The 19586-nt window shown below is 46.2% G+C and overlaps 1 protein-coding gene across 3 annotated transcripts in view; it reads left to right on the top strand.

The window, feature by feature from the left end:
- Positions 1–1721: 1721 nt before the first annotated feature.
- ELOVL5 (ELOVL fatty acid elongase 5) overlaps positions 1722–19586 on the top strand; it is a 38218-nt gene continuing 20353 nt past the window's right edge. The window contains exon 1 of one of the 3 annotated variants that reach the window (XM_048936988.1): positions 1722–1828. The gene's annotated coding sequence lies outside the window, so the exon portion shown is untranslated. Of the gene's footprint in view, positions 1829–1851; positions 1877–2536; positions 2658–19586 lie in introns of those variants that run through there. The other 2 variants (XM_048936990.1, XM_048936989.1) reach the window with 2 other exon arrangements.

Raw genomic sequence — 19586 nt, 5'->3', positions numbered from 1 at the left:
CTTAGCAAAGCAAAGCTGCATTTTATTTATGCGACATTTTCACTAAACTAGCAAAGAGGTGGAGCAAAGTCAAAGAACAAAAAAAACAAACGGAAAAAAAAGACAAGGAAAAAGCCATCTCTCTTCCAGCATGAGAGAGTATGAACAGCAGCCTGACTGGAAAAGAAACGGGCTGCTGACTAAACTCTGGCCACAGTGACCCCAGGCTCCCCACGGTTGCCTAGTATGGGTTGTCAGCACCCAGTGGAAGTAGGAACAGTCTGGGGTAGGTTCTTCACTGAATGTGCCGCATGTTGGAGAGAAGCCAACGAGAATGTGTTAGGATTCCTTCCTCAAACATCTGACACAATCAGGACAGGCTTAGAATATATATATAAATTACACAGCAGAGTCAGGGTTTTATTATATGATCAAGATAAGATCTCGCCTTATTTACCACACACACCGCTTCCATTCAAATACATTATTATGTTGCAAAGCCTTTTATTCCAAACATAGCGAACAGATCAACAGAACCTACCTGCAACCTTTAATTTAGGCTTGTGGCTCACCTCATTATGGCAGTCTTTAATTACATTATCCCATATTGTTTTTCACTGGGATGGAAAATGCTCACTTAATCAGCAGCCTCTCAATATTTTGTTTAATCCTCAGGAGTCAGTGTGGAGGCTCAACTTGCTGGGCACAGCTGGAAGCAGCTGGACTTCCTGCTGGGCTCCCTATGGGCTCTCTGCATTGAGTGCCAAGTGCTGCCATCCCACTCTATGCCCTTGAAGTCAACCTGACACCACAAAACCATAGAATAATTGAATCATTAAGGATGGATAAGACCTTTAAGATCATTTAGTCCAGCCATCAATCCAGCACAGCCATCCCCACCATGCAAACTATGTCCCTCAGTGCCACATCAACACATTTCTTGAACACCTCCAGGGATGGTGACTCCAGCACCACTCCAGGCAGCCCATTCCAGTGCCTCACTGCCCTTTCTGAGAAGAAATTTTTCCTAATATCCAACCTGAACCTCCTCTGGTGCCACTCAAGGCCATTCCATCTCATCCTGTCGCTGTTACCTGGGATGAGAAGCTGGCCCTGCTCCTCACCATAACCTCCTTTCAGGTAGTTGTAGAGAGCAATAAGGTTTCCCCTGAGCCTCCTCTGCTCCAGACTAAACAACCCCAGTTCCCTCAGCTGCTCCCCATAAGACTTGTGCTCCAGACCCTGCACGGCCTTGTTGTCCTTTGGACAAGCTCCAGTGTCCTTCTTGTGGTGAGGGGCCCATAGCTGAACACAGCACTCGAGGTGCAGCCTCCTGAGTGCTGAACACAGAGGGATGGTCACCTCCCTGCTGGCAACACCACTGCTGACACACACCAGGATGCCATTGGCCTTCTTGGCCACCTGGGCACACTGCTGGCTTATGTTCAGCCCACTGCTCCCTAAATCCTTTGCCTCTGCGCAGCCTGCCACGCTGGGGCCATTCTGCCCCAAGCCTGTATGAATTCATGGGGTCCTTGTGATCACCAACCCACTGCACACCCACGAGGCCAACCCAGGCACCCTCAAAATGGCGGCACGACCGCTCCCAAAACTTCCACCGCAGCCAAGGCCTCCTCCGGCCATGATGTCACACCGCGCCCCCTCCCGCCCCCCACTCCGCCACCCTTCGCACCATCGTTACGTCACGATCAGCCCATGGGGGGAGGGACCGGGGGAGGACGCGGGGCGGTGGAGCCCCACCGCTCCGCCCCCGCCTCCGCCCCCGTCGTCCCGCAGCGTGCCAGAGCCGGCCGGTGCCGCCGCCGCCCGCAGCCTGCCGCGCCGTCAGGTAGGGCCGCCGGGCTGTGCTGCGGTCGTGCGTGCCCGGGAGGAAGAGGTGCCGGAAGGGCGTGGGGTGGTCGGTGTGGCGGCGGCTGGGCTGGGGGCGGCAGCCGTGCGGGGGGCTGCGGGCGGCGGGGGCTGAACCGGGTTTTTTCCCCCCAAATCGCCTTCCGAAGAGCATGATGCAATCCGGCATTGCCATGGCTACTGCAGCTTCGCGAGCCCCCCTCCCCGCTCCGCGGTGGGGAAGCGGGTCCTTGCGCGCCGTGCGGGGAGGGCGAAAAAAAAAAAAGAATTAAAGAACAAAACAAAACGTGGAATCAAAAGCGTTGGCGGCGGAGCTGTAACGGGAACGGCGGGGCCGCGGGGGCGGCGTCCGCTCTTCGTGCCCCGCGGAAGTGGATCGGAGCATCCCGAGCCCCGCGCGGCGCGGGGGCGCTGCCGGGCCGCTGGGGGGGGCGGCGGGTGGGGCGGCGCGACGGGACGGGAACGAGATGCGGCCACGTGCCGTGGGCTCTGCCGAAAACTTCCCCGCGTCGCCGCCGTGCCGCCGCGCTCCGTCTCGACAGCGTGCCGCGTGGGGCCGTGGGGGGCGGGGGGTGCCTCTGGGGATCTCCCCGTCCGCAGACAAAGGCGGCTCTGCGGGGCCGAGCTCTCCCGCCGGGTACCGCTGCTTGCTCGGCACGACGGGCTCCGGCCGGATGCAGAAGACGGACTGATGTACCGCTCCGGCTGCGGGAGGCTGGAGGTGCCGGCGGTGCCCCGGCGGCGTATCGGGCACCTCTGTGGAAAACGCAGGCGGAGAGCTCGGCCCGGCCGCCGGGGATGGTGAGGAGGTAAAAACAACACGAGAAAAAGGCGCGGGTGCTGTTGTATTTAGGATGCTTCCGAACAGGAAGTCTCGAAACCGCTCCGTGCAAACGACACACGCCCTGCAGCTGGAGCCAGGCGAGGGGGAGCTCGGGCTGCTCGGCTGGACACGGCCGTTCACCCGAGTCCGCTCCCAGGGTAAGGCAGCGCCCGACCTGCCGCCGGCCCTGCGACGGAGGCTTTGCCGCCGGGAAGCAGCGCGGATTCGTGTTGCAGGCAGAGAGAAAGGGGGTTTGTTTGTTTTTAATGCCAAGTCATGAATAGCACCGGAGGGTTTGGTGATCTAATGTAGGCATTCCAGCCTAAGCCTGCCTCGTTCCTTTGCCTGAGGGTTTGTTGGAAGGGTTCACGGCTCGTGCTGGGTGCTGGTGTGCCCTCGCTGCCAGGAGCAGCAGCACAAACAGCACCAGGGCTGTAAGCCTGCAGCGCACAGCGTTATGTACTGCTATTCAGGAAGGAAGGCCAGAGCTTCTTCTAAAGTGTGTGTGTATCTGGGCTGCAGTAGTCATAATCTATTGCTGGAGCAGCAGATAACCAAAGCATGTTCCAGAATGGGACCATTTTGCTGGCTGGGGTGTCTGTTGGCAGGCACGGATGAAGGGTTTCCCTTGAAACTTGCATGCCTGTGGATGGCTGGGCTTGGCGTGCTGGAAATGCCTGCCAGCTTTCTGCACGTGTCAAAGAAAGCTCTGCACCAAGGTTAGTAATGGGTTTGCCACATCAAAGATGCCAACCAACAAAGCTCATGGGTCCAGGACGTTGTAAAACATGCCAGAATTTGGGATCTTGTGCTGGATATCTTGCACGAGTAATGCGTGCTGGAAGCACTTCGGGGTTTCTTTGTGTGTTTTTTTGTCCATAATAAGCAAAGGAAATGGTAAGTGGACTAAGCTAGGAGGCATGGTATTGGAGACGTGGTTTAGTGGGTACAGTGGTGATGAATTGATGGTTGGACTACATGGTCCTAGAAGTCTTTTCCAGCCTTAATAATTCTATGTATATGTATATTATACTCAGTATTTTAGCATTCAGAAGCAATCAGAGAGCAGTCATGAAGTTAATGGGTCACGGAGCTTTGTCTTGGAAGTTCAGGATGAGTTGCTCTGTTTGTTCCACTGTGGTCATACTCATTTAAAAAGCAGTCACACTTTGTGTAGTTTGGTTTACTTTCTGTATCAGCAGTTGATTTCTTAGAATGAAACTCACGTGTATCTGTAACATAAATAGAGCATCGTTAGGGGTATTCAGCTGATGTGCTGTCTGACTGACCTTTAGGTATACTTAGTGCAGTATTTCAGTAAGCTGTTGTCTTCACGTTTCTCAGGAAGAATTCCTCACTGCATTCCTTGCCCGTAGAACAGTCAGAGCTGAAATTAAATATTTTGAATTCTCTCATCTTATCTGTTCTTTCCAGATTGACCTTCATTTTATGTTGATTGCAAGAGGCATTAAATTGGAGAAAATACAGTTAACAGAGCAACAACAGAAAAATCTATCTGTCTGTTGGAAAGAATACTGTGAGTTTGGCAGGCTCCTGTACAGGAACTTCAATTGCTCATTCTTGTGCAGCTTTTTGGAAAGACTTTTGAAGGTTCTGATTTTTTGGATGCAGATCTGACCATTGTAGGTTTCCAAACTGCTGTGGTGTTCCTGTTTGAGTTGTCACACGTGGGAAGCCCAGCACTGAGCTGTCGGTGAGCACGTTCTTTGTAAGTGCTGTTCTGCTGGTAACTGGTTAATTGCTTTCACACAGCAAACAGATCTCATTCCTTTACCTTCCTCATTTCTGGGCCACAAACGTTGCAACACGAAACACTTCTGTGGCTGTAGAGCTCAAAATATCCACCAGGGTACAGCAACATGGCATTGCTCAAATACAAGAGTGATTTGCAAGGCCAAAACAATTCCTGCCCTTGCTGTCTCCTACCTGTCTTCTACTGGTCTCAGCACTACTTGAAGGAGTGAGTCTCTAGAGCAGTGACTGTGCAGGAGAGCAGCTGGGAGGCATTCCAGCTGTCACTATTGCTGTCAGCTTGCTGCCTGGCCAGAGGTACCCGCCTCTGAGGGAAGAAGCCAAGCTGCTCTTGTCTTATGCAGAGTTGTCTGCTGAAGTGGGCAGCGCTGGAGAGGCTCCCCCAAACCTGCCTGTTGTTTCACTGCTGACGAGCAGAAGCACATAGAATCGTAGATGGTGTGGGTCAGAAGAGACCTTAAAGACAGTCCCTTTCCAACACACTTGCCGTGGGCAGGGTTGCCACCCACTAATCAGGCTGCCCAGGCTCTATCCAGCCTGCATTGAACACCTCCAGGGAATACTTCTGCAAATGGTGTGCTACCCTGAGATGTTTCACAGACTGTTTCCTTTTCAAAGCTCCTGAATTCCATTAGAGATTTGCCAGTTCTTTGTATAGGTCACGAAGACACCTATTTATTCTGATGCTTTTTGCAGTAAGCTTCCCTGAGCAACCAGTCAATTTGCTCATTTTGTCTTCTCAATCTGTCCTCCTTCATTGCTGTTATCGAGAATTGGCCTGATACATGTGAGTGCTTTTGAGGCTGTTGGCCTCAGCTCCAGCAGAAACATTCTCCTGCTTTTGCAATGTACCAAATTATATCCTTCCAGGACATAACATATGCTTCTGAAAGCTGTATAATAGACTTCAGAAATTGATGCTTACTGTGTGCCACTCAGACTCCAAAACACTTCACAAAACTGACAACAATCCTTGTAATCTGTAGCTGTTTTGTCATGTACAGTGTAGTCTCTAATTGATTTTGTGATTCTTAAGTGCATTAACAGCCCACAGATTCCTGCACTTCAAGGGATTTATGCATGGTAGCATCAGAAACAGTTTTTCCCTTGGAGATCGCATACATTTGTCCACACCCAGACAAATCAAGAGAGTAAGTAAGGAACTCTGTGGAATTTAGGCTGTTTGAAATCTTGCTTCCAGATCAGTTGCTTTTCTTTGTCCAAACAAATTACCAAATCACACAAATGCTGCCTTGAATCTTGCTGCCAACGTACCTCATAGTTGCAGTGGACCGTATGCAGTGGCTCTGTTGAAACTGATCTTATTTCCTCAAATGTACTGCCATGGTTTCTCTGTTTGTATTTTGGTGTTTGGGACGCGTTATTGTACAGGGTAAATAAGAGCACAGGAACAAACTTGCCCAAAGTATGTGACCTGTGAATGCTCTCCCAGTGCGGCCAGCATGCTGAAGAATTGTTTCATTTCCTCGCTGAGATGGTTGACTCACACAAAGCACCAAGCGCTGAGGAAGCACGATGGCAGTTCAGCAAATTCCCTTACCAGGTGCACAGCTCTGCAGATGTGTGCTGCTCCGTGGAGCTGTCGCTTCTCCAAGAACAAATGAATCATGCTACTAATGCTGAACTCACTGTTGTAAACTAGGGTCGGGTCTCAGCATCCCAGCGCATCGGGATATTTTGCATGCCTGTGTTAAAGCATTAATAGCAACATAGGTTATGCTTTGCTGATTCCTTCCTAATGGTGTCTGTGAATTTACACTGTCATTTACACAGAGCAACTGTCCTTGTCCCGCTACCTCTTCCAGGTGCTCCCCTCTCCCTCTGGTGACCTTGGCAAAACTGTTATTCTTCTTGCCAGCTGTATTTGCATTGACTGGAGGATAACTGCTTCCTTCCCCTTGCAAATCGAGGCTCTCTGCTGTGAAAGAAATGCCATAGGCTTGAGTTCAAATAGCACACTAGTGTTCAGGGAAGCTGATAGATGTTTCTGTTGGTGTCATGACGTTAGGGATGTTACCAGTAATAGACCAAAACTAACAGGTTTTGAGTTGCACAATATGGTGTTTAAGCTTATTAGACTAAAAAACACGTCATGGTATCCTATGGCTTTAGGCCACATGTATAACTACTTAGTTCATAAACATTCAAATTTGCAGGTGCCTTATTTCCCAATGCTTTTTTTTTTATTTTTTTTTTTATTTTTAATACTGGTACAGACATGCAGGAGAGCATTTAGGATTGTGGCAGTCTGTGTGCTGTGCCTGTGCTGGCTGAGGAGCCCCTGGATGGGGCCACCTATGAAACATGCCTCCCTCCTTCAGTTGCTGTACGTTTGCAGGAACCTCAGCACCCAGAGGCTCACAGTCTGAGGCAATTCCTGCCACCAGGCTTCAAAATAAACTAAAACTGTGGTGTTTGTATGTGGATGGAGTGGATGATGCAGTCCAGGGCTTGAAGCTCTCAGAAATGCACAAAAAAAATCTCCTTGTATGTTTGCCATTACTTTATCAGCTGTTGATAGACTTATCCCAGCACAGGGCTATGGTCTTGTGTCGGTCCTGTGTCCTCTGCTTTGGATTCATTCGAGGCAATCAACATCTGGAAAACTGGAAACCTTCATACTGTGATCTTGAAGGCTTCCCCTCAGGAGTGCTGTTTCTATGCATGTTATTCAATCAAAAAGCTTCTCTTAACCTTCTCCTGAAGTATTACATCTTGTTCCCACCTGGCTTTTAGAAGTGCTGATCATCTTGCAGACAAACACCAAGGAGAACCTTTGACTTAAACAACAATAATTAAACCATTAATCATTAGTAGAGTGACATTCTACAGTGTTTAACCCTGCCCTTTAAAAAAAGAGATTGGAGAAACCTTAATGTGTGCTGAAGTTTAGCTTGTATGATGGTTATGGTGTGTGGCTCTTATCCTTGCCTAAATGCACACATGTTCAGCTCGTTCATACAGTGCTTACATGTTTCTGAGCTAGGCCTCCTGTAGGAGTTACAGGACAACTGTGGGCAGAAGGACATGAAGCTGGATTTGGCTTTGAAGGACGCAGCCTCAAGTTATGTATCATATCCTAGGATCGTAGGATCACAGGCTTAGGAGGGACCTTAAAACCCATTCAGTTCCACCTCCCTTGATGTAGACAGGCCAGACCCCCACCAGATCAAGCTGCCCAGGGCCCCATCCAGCCTGGCCTTGAACACCTCCAAGGATGGGACATCCACAGATTCTCTGGGCAGCTGTGCCAGTGCCTCACTGTCCTCTGAGTAAAAAGCAATGAATCGGCCAGATATATAGAATCTTGAAGTTGCATTTGTGTGTGACGGTTACACTTGCATTTGTAAGCATATGCTATGATGCTGGGTGGATTGCAGGGTTGCAGCTGTTTATAGTGAAATTCTGGACGGGCATCCCTATCACCTTCTGCTAGAGCTTCAGAAGTAGTGTGGTTGCTGTAGGACACACACGGGGAGCACCAGCGATGTATGGAATGGCAGACCCATTGTTTGATAGAGACAGAAGGCACCAGGTGAGTCAGTAAGGACTGATGCGTTTCAGGAACCTTGTTCTGTTAAAAATAGGGAGGAAAAAAGGAAGACAAGTGGCCATCCCAGAAGGGTTGCCACATTTCAGTGTAGATCATGGCCCTGTTAATACAATAGCTGCTTATAGGTAAAAGTTTTGCATAGACATAAACCGTTGTTAGAGTCAGTTGTTGTGTTGTGCCTCTTACTACGAGAGTTTACATGACTAGCTCTGTCTCCTGGTTTTGCAGCCATTACCAGGTTCCACGTAATCCTGAAATATCCGGGGTTCTTGAGGCACCACTCAGCCCTTGCTTCTCTTTGATAGGCTTCTGAAACCCCTGACTTTGTTACCCGTTCTTCTGCCCTTTCAGAAATCGTCATCTGCCTTTGAAGCAAGCAAAGGCAAACTGCAAACCTGAGGATGCCTTGCAGAACAAGAATAACATACTTTGATACTTTTTTATCTTCTGTATTGATTTCTTGCTCTATCACCACTGCTAAGTGATTGCACTATGATACAGGAAGGGATCAGTAATGTTCTTTCCGGAGGTTTTGCATCATTTTTTCAAATCCCCCATCTAATTGACTCTGCTTCTGGGTACAGTACAGAGCTCATTAAGGTAATGTATTCAAATATAAGCTCCAGCAGAGCTATCATGAACTTTAGTTGTGAGGGCTAAATGCTCCTTGGTTTTATATCAGGCACATCAGGCTCAAATGATGTGCAGGGCTGGGTATCAGATGCACGCAGCACAGGTCTGCTCTCTGGGTGCTTGTGTGGACTGGCTCCGTGTGCTAAAACCGGTACTTAAGAAACTTAAAGTGGAGCTTTGAGTCCTCAAGAACGCAGTAGGTGAGAACACAGGGCTCTCACCAGGTTTTAGCCAACTTTTAGAGTGTGTGGAAAATGATCACCTTGGAGCAACGCGTGTGCTTTAGTGCTCCTTGCTGCCTTTGGAGGAGGTGGCTATAACCTACTTACAGCATTAGGGCTGTAAGCAAGTTGCCAAATGTGTGCGTGTGGTAGATTATCAATAACATCAAGGGCTTTTCTACTCTTCTTCCCCTTTCCTTTTTCCTTTTCTCCCTTCTCTGTTCCTCTCTTCCCCTTTCTCAGCATTGCCCTTTGGAAGCTGGCTCAGCAGCTGTTCTGGGGGGTTGTTCTGCAGGACGGGTGAGCGGAGCTGGGCTCTGTGCTGAGCCAGAAGAGGAGTCCTGGCTGGGGTCAGCAGGTGAAAGACATCAGTGAGGCTGTGGGCTTGAGCACCGCACTTCCCCTGTCCGCAGTGACAGGTCTGCCTCACAGACAGTCCCTTTCTGCTGTTTGTTTTCAGGTGGCACGTCTGTGCGGGGGACTCATATGCCACAGTGATGAAACACTGTGGAACGACAACCTCCAATCACTGAGATGGCATTTAGATATTTAAGAAATAGGTCCATGGAAGAGGTATGTTAGACGAAAGAGCTGTTTTTAATGGGAATTAAAAATAAACCCATGGTTGCCATGAGAGGCTGAGGGACAACTTTCAAGAGCTGCCAACATTAGTAAGCGGTTTTATTATCTAAAACGTTCTGTGTTCTACCCAGTCTGTACAAAACATACGTGAAATAGAATAACAGAATCACTGAATGGTTTGGGTTGGAAGGGACCTTTAAAATCATCTAGTTCCAATTCCCCTGCTATAGGCAAGGAACACCTCCCATAGACCAGATTGCTCACAGCTCCATCCAGCCTGGCCTTGAATGCTTCCAGAGAGGGGGCATCCACAGGTGCACCTCATAAGGTAAAGGTCTGGTTTTGCTTTCTGGCAATTTCATGTGCAGAGTACTACTATGCAGGCTAAAGTGCTTGTCTGTTCCATAGAGTTAGAAGAGTTCTACTAGAGTGGCTAATGAAACAAAACTTAATTCCTTCCTATCTTTCACTCCTGGCAAAAGATTAGTGCTTATAAAATACACTGTAAGTTGTGTTTTCACTTTGCTGTAAGCAGAAAGGAGAAAGCTTCATTTTTTTAATATATAAAAATAACTTTTTAATTATCTAGCAATGTGTTTTTCCTATATACTAAATTTAATTATCAAAGCTGGGTATTGAGTTGAACTGCTTGGAATTATCAGAAAATCAAAGTCACTGGCGTTTCTTCTCAGGCTCCTGCACTTGAGTCTTGTCTCAGATCGCTACTGAGGGCTCAGTTATTGTTTCTTACAGTATAATATGCTTTAATACTGTTAGGATATACTGATGAACATCTCTGTCTTCCACAATCCTCAGCTTCAGACTGGCTGTGTTTTTGGTCAGAGTCACCTGACACCTAGCGTTTAGCTTTTTATTTTTATCATTTTCTATTTCTCTCCACTGTTTCTGTTGGAATATTCTTGCAGACTGAACAAAGGTTGCCCGTTTGTGCAGGAGGCTGTCCTTGGTCCCTGTCTGCAATCTCTTGGTGCTCAGCTCTCTCCTCCCCCACCTTATGTCCTGCTCTCTCACAGCTGGTTTGGATTGCATCCATCCTTGGTTCTGCATTTTGCAGGACAGATACTAATGCATCTTAAAATCTGTCTTTTGTATTGTGAACACCTCGGCCCTCTTTTATTGCTGCTTTTACAGTGCAATAATCTGTCACTTGGAGCTGAGTGTTTACATTTACGATCTCTATGAGGTAGCTCTGTATGACATTAGCACGTTCCGTATGACCTTCTGTGACTCCACATACTGCATTTTTCCTTGTGCTTTCCACCACAACACTGCCAATATGTAAGATGCAGTGTGTACAACACATTTTATTTTGAATACTGTTTTGTAATTCTGCCTTAATAACAGAGGCATCTTTCTCCTTGTCTGTATTCTTCCTTTACCTACCTTTTTGCTGCAGCCTTGGTTTCTTGCCAAGTAGTGAGAAACAGGTGATGGAATGGACATGGCTAAAAACTCCTCACTGGGTTGTTTCAGAGGGCTATCCTAACTACCTCTGCTTTTTTGCTCTGAGCAGTTCAGAGGCAGGGGTGCCCCTTGCATTTCTGTATTATCTTCCTCGAGCAGGCAAGCTGTGAGGCAGAAGGTGCCTATCTGGTACTGCCTGATAAGGACAGGGATGGTTGTAGGGAGGAAACTCATTACCTTGATGAGTTTGGGTGTTTTGTCTCTGTGTTTGGAATAGGTACACCATGTGAATTACAGTACTGACCCTGCCTTTCATAGAATCATAGAATGGCCTGGGTTGAAAAAGGTCTGGGTCACAATGATCATCGAGTTTCATCCCCCCTGCTATGTGCAGGGTCGCCAACCACCAGACCGGGCTGCCCAGAGCCACATCCAGCCTGGCTTTGAATGCCTCCAGGGATGGGGCATCCACAACCTCCTTGGGCAACCTGTTCCAGTGCGTCACCACCTTTGTATGAACACACCCTCCGTTCTTTTGCTCTAAAGCTTTTGAAGACATGAAAAACCTGCACCTTGGCTTGTGTTGCAGATGGGATTATATACTTCATTTGTAAAAGAGAAGCAGCAGTGTGTTTTATTGCTATAAGGTAGTGCTTTAACAAAACTTACACGACCTAACAAGGTTCATGATGGCGAGGTCACCTGGTTGTGCGCTAACTGAAGAATGGGGTCAGACAAGGCTGCTGGGAAGGCTTTCCCACTGTGTCGTGGGATTGGAAGGGACCCCCTGGCCAACAATTTATATGTAAGGGATTATATGCACCGTTACCCTTTTATATCACTCAATACCATAGCAAGTTAGCCAGCTATTAGCATATAGGAAGTCTTTTTCGAGGAGCTCGGTATTGATCGCTTACTGGTATCTATCACAGGTAAGGAATCTCCACCTTGAGGATGACCTCGTGAGGTGTCCCTGTGCTGGGGACAGCTTGCTGCCACACAAGCAGAGCTCCTCGGGGATTTGATGGGGGCTACGGGGGGTCACCTTGCTCCATGGGATCTGAGCCTGTGGCCCAATGAGCTGATGGACCTGTGATGGAATTTATCAGACCGGGTCCCAAATTTAAGAAAGCTCCCTGACCCCAACAGCTGTTTGCTTTGTTCCCACTCAAAATTATTCAGTCCCTACCACTTAAGCCACAGTGATCGGTGTCAGTTTCACCTGGTTTACTGCTATTATGTCTCTTGCAAATATATTAATTGCAATGAGTCCTGAGGCATGGTTTTTGTATTATGCTGCAGATACCCCAAGGTTTCTCTGTTCTTTTTGTTTGAACAGCAGGTCTGGCTTCATATTCGGAGGATTTAAGGGAAACAAAGGATCATTTTCCTCTGGCTTGCTGTAATCAGGATCACCCCAGATATCCCCATCCCAATTTTCAGGGGATACTCTTAGTGTCCTATAAAATGTGCAGTATTGAGTTGGAGGAAGCCTGCATAAGCATCATCTCAGCCTTTTCTTCCAAATTTTTCCTTCTTTTCCTCCGTTAACTGTTTCTGAAGTTGTTTGGCTTTTAAAAATTCCATAGCCTTCCTGTCCTCTATTTCTTCTCTAGGTCCTGTTCCTTTTTACTACTGTTCTCCATATGCAGCTTCTAACCAGGAGCCTAGCATCTTGCAGACAACTCCTTTCCTTTTCCATCTGTAGTGCAGCCCCTGGCTGCCTTTAAATGCTCTTCACTGACTTTCCAGTTACGCCAGTTGTCATGAGCCCTCAACTCTGTTGAGGAGCTGAGGCTCGAGTTCCCTCCATGCCTCCTTATAAACAGAGATAGCACTTGCCACCTTGCTGACTGTGCCATCTTGCTGTGGAGATGATACACCTTACTCGTACGAGAGCAGCAGCAACGTGTTTCATTGCTATAAGGTAGTGAACTAAAAAAGCTTATGCAACTTAGTAAGGTTTTTGTTGGCAAGGTCACCAGGTTGGATACGGGATAGAGAACGGGGTCAACCCCATAGCTGGGTTTTTAGTGCAGGTGGTTTCTTCATTAGGAGAGATTTTAATGGCAAGAGGGTTTCCCTTGCACCAGGAATTTGCAGTGTCTCGCTGAAAGAAAAGAGCAACTACAGTTTGGAGGAAACAAAACCATTGTGCTGGTATTCCCTGCAGGATTTATGCAGGCGCCTGGATTTTTTTATACTGTGAACTTGTGGGAAGTGGCCTTGCAGCTGCCAGAAGTGTGGACAATGCTTTTTATTTCTTGAGTAATCTTGAAGTTTGTAGAAAGAGCCAGTGATGTGATCACACCGAGCCTTACCCCTGTTATCTTCTCAGCTGGCTGGTTTTCCTCGCCCAAAAGCAAGTAATAGGGAACTGTAGTGCTTGCATCTGGATGCATTAGTATTTCGAAAACCAGGATACCTATACATAGAAATGCTTTCTTTTCCAGTTTATCCCAGAGTCAGGCCTGCAATCCAGCAGCCCTTGTTGGGCTTTTGACCTGGTGCCCTGCATCACATGCATCTATCTGACTTAGCACAGCCCTTTGGGGGCACAGCTAGTGCAGAGTCTCACACAGGTACAGCCCCAAAGTCCTTTGGGATCCCCCAGGCTTTTCAGCTCTCAGCTTCTGCAGCAGAAATGCCACCAGCTGGCTGCCTGTTGGCTTTTTTGGCAACTCTGAATGAAATGCTGCCAGGTACCCATGTTATACAGGAAGGGAAAAGATTGGGAGACAAGGCATCTGTGAGAAATCTCCTACGTCCCCTTCCTCTGCTGTTAGACCATGTAGTCTTCGCTTTTGACACTGCTTGTCAGTCCTGGGCAGGAAAAAATCCATCTTGTTTTTCCACAGAATTGTTTTATCTCCTTTATCCTGTGGAAAAGAAAGTGAATTCTAAATGCTTCAAGGGTAGCTGCTTTTCTGATCTATGAGCTCTGCATTTCTGCCATTTTTAAGGCGAGAGAGATAGAAACGAGTCTGTGTTTTGTGAGAGTCAATCATTTTATCAAGGAAACAAAAAGATTCTTGAATGTGTTGACCACACCAGGAAGGCATTTACTGATAACCCAGAGTTTGGTAGCTGCAGTGTTTTGTTCTGAGCAGCATGATGTCATGGCCTAGCAGTTGTATCTCAACAAAGCTTTTTCCTCTCTTCTGCATGTTACTTTGCCCGCCATTCTGAGAACTGCTTTAGTACCTTCCTCTATTCAAAGCTGTTCACACCTGCCTGACTTTTTGATAGCAGAACTGCATACAGTGAATGATGCTGCCTGGCACGATGCTCAGCATCTTACACTGAAGATACAGAGTATCAGTGCAGCTGCAGCCATGCAGCATTAGCTCATACCTTCCAGGAAAGTGCATAAGTTTCAAGATGGACTTCTGGTAATGTGTCTGTCTCTGCAAAGAGATGGCAGCACAGCAAGCTGTGAGCTGGGCTTCCGTTTTCTTACAAGTGTAGAAAATGACTTTTTTTTTGAGGCCTGAAATGAATGCAGTGACTGCATATATTTTTCTGTATATTGCATCCTGCTGGGGAATTTCACTTCTCCACCATGTTTACTGGAAATAAGAGAAAGCACACAAATAAATAACATGCAGTAACTTGCCTAAAGTCTTGTGGAGATGAATTTTTGTCTGTCTTCCCAAGCATAAGTGGTCCTCCAAAAGATATCATTTACCCATCTGAACACAGACTGTAGCTACATGGCTTAGCAAGGCTTTTAGATTTTGGTTTTGTGTTCTCTGTTATCCCTGCACTCATCAGGTTTGTATGGTGTAGCTTTATCTTTGTGACCGTCACCCTCTTGTTCATGATCTTCCTCTATTTTCTTGGCTTTTTGGTGATCACTGCATCTAGTTACCCCCTGGACCCTAGGTAATCTCCTTATCTCTAATCCTGTTAGCTATGCTCAGGGCTCTTTGCTCAGCACGGTGTTTCATGTCTGCAGTAAAATCTCACACAGGGCAGACTGCAAAGCTTTTGCACATCAAGCTAATAAGTGCAAAGAAAAGAATTAAGAATTACAGAAGTCCTGTGTTTTGTTTCACTCTTGAGATGTCCACTGGGCTGACCAAGTCGGTGTGGCTGCTGTGGGGTGCTGAAGGAGATGATGGCTCACATGGCAGAGCGGCTTCACTTAAAACTCCTTGTATTGCTACTCACTGTGTCTTTAGTGTTTGTTTCTTTGTTTTTTAATATACAGCTATGAAATGTGACTTTGTTTGTTTGTTTGTTTATAAAGAAAGGAAAGAATAAGCTGGGGCTCAGTGGTGAAGCTGCACTGAGCTCTGCTGTCAGTGCTAGGTGCTGGTGGTGGTCACTCGAGACCAGTCTTCTCTGTCCTTTGGACTTTGTTGACTGTGGTCTCAGCAACTCTGTTACTGGAAAATAACTTCACTGTGTATTGCTGATACAGCTCAGTGTCGGGGTGCCAGCCTCATGACCAAGATGGCCCATGAAAGTAGGTTTCACTGACCAGACCTTTATTTTCTCCTGTGGATGTAAGAAGTTGACTCAAGGATGAGTGCAATCCGAGATGAGAGGAGCTGCTTTATTAATGGAGAAGAGTTTTGCAGCCCTTGTTAAAGGTGGCACTTGAATGATGGGAAGTAAAAGCTGTGGCCCTTGGCACTTGGTTCCTGGCTCCTCCTTTCTGTCACATCTCCATAGCTTCCCAGGCAGCTTGTTGCTGGCTTGCAACAAACAAAATTCCGTTAGCAGTATTTTTTCAATTGCAATACCAGCAAAGCTTTTGGGGAAAAATAAAAAGAGAGCTTCATATTAGAAAAGCAGCTGTTTACCAAATACTTGTATGCTGTGTGGGGAGGAGGGGTTTGGAGCAGAGCTGTATAGGAAATGCTGCGCTTCAGCATTACTTCCAAAATAGTCAGCCTGTATCTACTGTGCCTTATATAGATGCATGTATTCTCCATTTCCATCCAGCCTAGTTTGATACAGATTTATCCATTCTTCTACTTTATTTCCCATTTTTAAAAAACCAGTTCCTTAATAGCCAAGAGATGGTTGGTTGTTGTGTGTCTGTGCACGTTTTGAGCTGTGCGCTGTTCCAAGCAAAGCAATTGAATAACCCTGCATGCTTTGCCTTTCCTTCCTCCTCGTTTTATTTCTGTGAATACTTCTGCTACGTGCACGTTGTGACTCCAGCACCACGTTACAAGCTGGCAGCTGCGATGAGCGGTTCTGTGGTTATTGGATAACATGAGCAGTGGCTGGGCAAAGGATACTGCATTGAACGCATGATTCCTGGAAAATGCATACTGTTGCAAAAAGCATTTTACCGTAGCACCAAAGGATACTGGATTACCTGCTGCTAATTGGCACTTTGCAGCGTGGGGAAACTATTCTTTCTAGCTGGATGCATCCTTCTGGGCTTAAGAGGGGATGGTGCACCCCTATTTTTTACCTGTTCTTACCAATCCCATGGGAATGTTTGTTTGGTTGCTTCCAGCTTGTTCTTCCCTCTTGGCTGTCATCCTCAATGCCCTCCCTAAAGCTAAAGTTATCCTGTGGCATAGCACCAACCGTTGTCTGCAAGGGGATGAAATGCATGTGAATGTCCTAATCCTGGGACATTCAGATCCTCATTCAGGCTAAATCAGATCTGCTGAGAATGTGGTTGACATCAGGGATCTATGATTTGTCTTACCTCTTCTATTTGATGGTGATTAGATTTAATGAGGTGTGGGGTATGAAGGACAATTAACTATTCCATTTTGCTGTACTCTTTCTTATATTTGTTTCTACCCTGTTAAACACTTCAGTTACCTCAGTTGTACTTCATTGTAAAGGCAGTCGCTGCCGAAGGATTTGGCGAGGCGTGGGAGGAATGGCAGGAAAAAGTAATGGCATGAAATCATCCCCCTAATTATCTGGGCAAAGCTTTCCCTTACCCCTTCATTTTCACATTTTTTGAAGTACCATTGAGGTTAAACTGCTTGAGACTAGCTTCTTCCTTTGTCCTGTGGTTTTTTTACACTTCCCTGAGTTTTGTGCAAATCATTTATTTCTAAGCTTCCTTACGTTCGTGCTGATGGAGAACATGAAAGCTCAGCACGGTGAGTCCTGGCGAGTCAGCAGCAGATGATGATTTACCACCAATGCAAGCTGGGCCGAAAATCTGCAATGCTTTGCCAGAGATACAGTTGCAAACTGAAGTTTAAAAGTAATTTATTGCATAAAAATAAAAAATAAAAAAAAATCTGCAGCATTCACACTTCATGTGGCTTCTCATAGAACAAGTGTACCTATGCCTTCAGATTAAGTAGACTATGAGTTATCCTAAACTTCATGTCAGTGCTAACAGGAAGCATGCTTAAGGCTTAAAAAGGTGTTCAAAAAGGGAGAAAAAGGAAATCTGGGGCTGGTGGCAAGTTAGAAGACAAAGAAAATGTGTGTGAATGAAGGATTTGGAAATGTGAAGAAGAAACTGGACAGCTTTGGCAAATGGGCAGCAAAAAGTTGCCAGTTTTGGTTGTTGATGCTGTCTTCCCATTATCAAGCAGATGAGCACTTGCAAACAGCAGTGTGATGATTGTATTTGGAAAAGGGACCATTGCTGTTTTTGGAGGAGAGGAAAGAGGAGCTGCCTCTGCAGTGCTGAGGACTGGGAAACATCAACTAGAAAACATTATTCAAGATTTTCAAAATCAAGTGCCTAAAATTAGGCTTTGAAGTCCTAATTTAAGAACTGAGAAAGTGGCTGATTTCCAAGAATGCAGAGCAGCCAGGCCTGACTCTGCGTTGTGCTCACAAGTCAGAACAATTATTTAGATGTCTATTTTAGGATTTTTTGTAGCTCAACTTGAGGCACTTAGATTTGATAAATGGAATCTGTTATTTCAGGGAGTTCTGGAGAAGCAGGATAAAAGCTGAAGCCCTCTGCTTGAAGGGAGCGGGCTCCTAATGTGTTGAGCATTCAGCCCAAAATGTCTTGTTGCTGTTGTTTGTTTTGTTGACAAAAGGGCACAAGCCTTCAGGTTTTAGTGACTGGTCACTGGAACTGGAAACTGAAATTTGGACCTGGACAATAACGACAAAAAATCAACAAGAAAATGTGATCAAGAATTCTCAAATCAACTTTTGGCACCAAATCTCCCAAATGTGTTTTCTGTTGAAAGTGTAGGAGAAGAATTTCCCTTGAATGAAATAAGCTAGTAAAGTGCTTCAGTATTTAGCAGCTCTTCAGTTTTGATGTTCATTAGAAGGGCAAGTTCCCACTGCTGCATAAAAAACACTGATACATCAATAAAATGTCCTGAGAAAAAACACATCTGAGTGTAGCCTTCGGCCTGTGCTTTCAGCTGCCAAGGGTCACTTGTGCCCAAGCTGAGCATCTCAATAGCATTCAGGTTTTCCACCTGCACTGTATTGAGTATATGTGTGAAGTGCTAGAAATAGGGAAAGCACATGAAGCATTCTGTAGATGCCCCAAACTCCTATTTAGATAGGTGCAGGGGACTTTTGAAAAAAACTACTATTTTTATGATAGGCTTTGATCTGGTTGGAGCAACATGAAACTACAGCCTTTGTTATGTTTGTGTTGCGGATTTGGAAGGCCAGTAATTAAAAGGGCCTGGGAACGGTTTTATGAAAATCAGAGCTGCCTAGAGTTGCCTAATAGCTTTACAAATATGAAGAGTCAAATATGTGATCTCTCAATTTGTTACTTCTTTGGTACAGTACATGCTACTACAAAAGGCAAAGGCTTAGTTAAAGTCATCTCTACTCTGTGCTTCCTGTTACTATCTTCTGTCCTCCTAGGATAGAAGCTTTGTGCTCTTCTGTACTCTAGTTACAACTGAAAAACATAGTTTTGTTTTCTCTTGAGCTGTGTGATCTGAGTAACCTGGATATGTTCGTGCTCTGTGCCACCTAGTCAGTGTGAATTTTCTCTCTTCTGTATGATGCAACATCAGACCTCAAGAGATAAAGGTCAAAACAACCAGCCTCTGAAAAAAAAACAAATTTTTGTTATGTCTGTCCAAACCTTCCTCCCTGTGGAATCTACTTCAGTGCGCTCATCCTGGGCCTGTTAGAGCCTAATGCAGCTTGCCTCAGCCAGGACAGGTGATGATGTGCAAGTAGCTGCAGCAGCCACAGCCCGTTGCTTGCCAACATTAAACTTCATCTCATTTTCAGAAATCAATGGTTGTAAAACTCATAAAAATGAGTTTTTTATTGCTTTACAAAGTGTTCTTCAAACACACAATCTGTAATGGGTACTTTACAGCCTAGCAATACCCTGTCTCTGCTTATAGCGTGTAAGCCATAGAAGAGGTTGAATATGAGCCAAGGGAACAGACAGTGAGTACTTTGAAGTGACAACCAGGAATGACAACACATCTCTTCCTAGTACAAACAAATTAGCAGTGAACATGTTTCTTTTCTTTCTTTCTTCTGGGAGTGGAAAGATGTTCATGTTTTCATGGGACTGAGTTTCTTCCATCATCTGACAAGACCTTATTCCTTCCATCTCTCCCAGCTTGCTAGCAGTTTTGGTTTCTGATGGACTTTTGTGGCATAACACAGTGATGTCTCATGGCCCTCGTGTGTGCCAGCAGCTTCTATCCAGTGCTGGTAGTAGCTCACAGTGCCCTGAACTAAGACTTTTAATATATTGGTCACCTGTGTGTGGGTAAGTGCCTGAGTTGTTCTGAGTTCTGATCAGATATCTGGC

This window comes from Lagopus muta, chromosome 2 (genome assembly GCF_023343835.1).
Source record: "Lagopus muta isolate bLagMut1 chromosome 2, bLagMut1 primary, whole genome shotgun sequence".
NCBI classification, from domain to species: domain Eukaryota; kingdom Metazoa; phylum Chordata; class Aves; order Galliformes; family Phasianidae; genus Lagopus; species Lagopus muta.
Note: the sequence above shows the minus strand (reverse complement) of the source record. Positions and strands in the feature narration are given on the sequence as shown.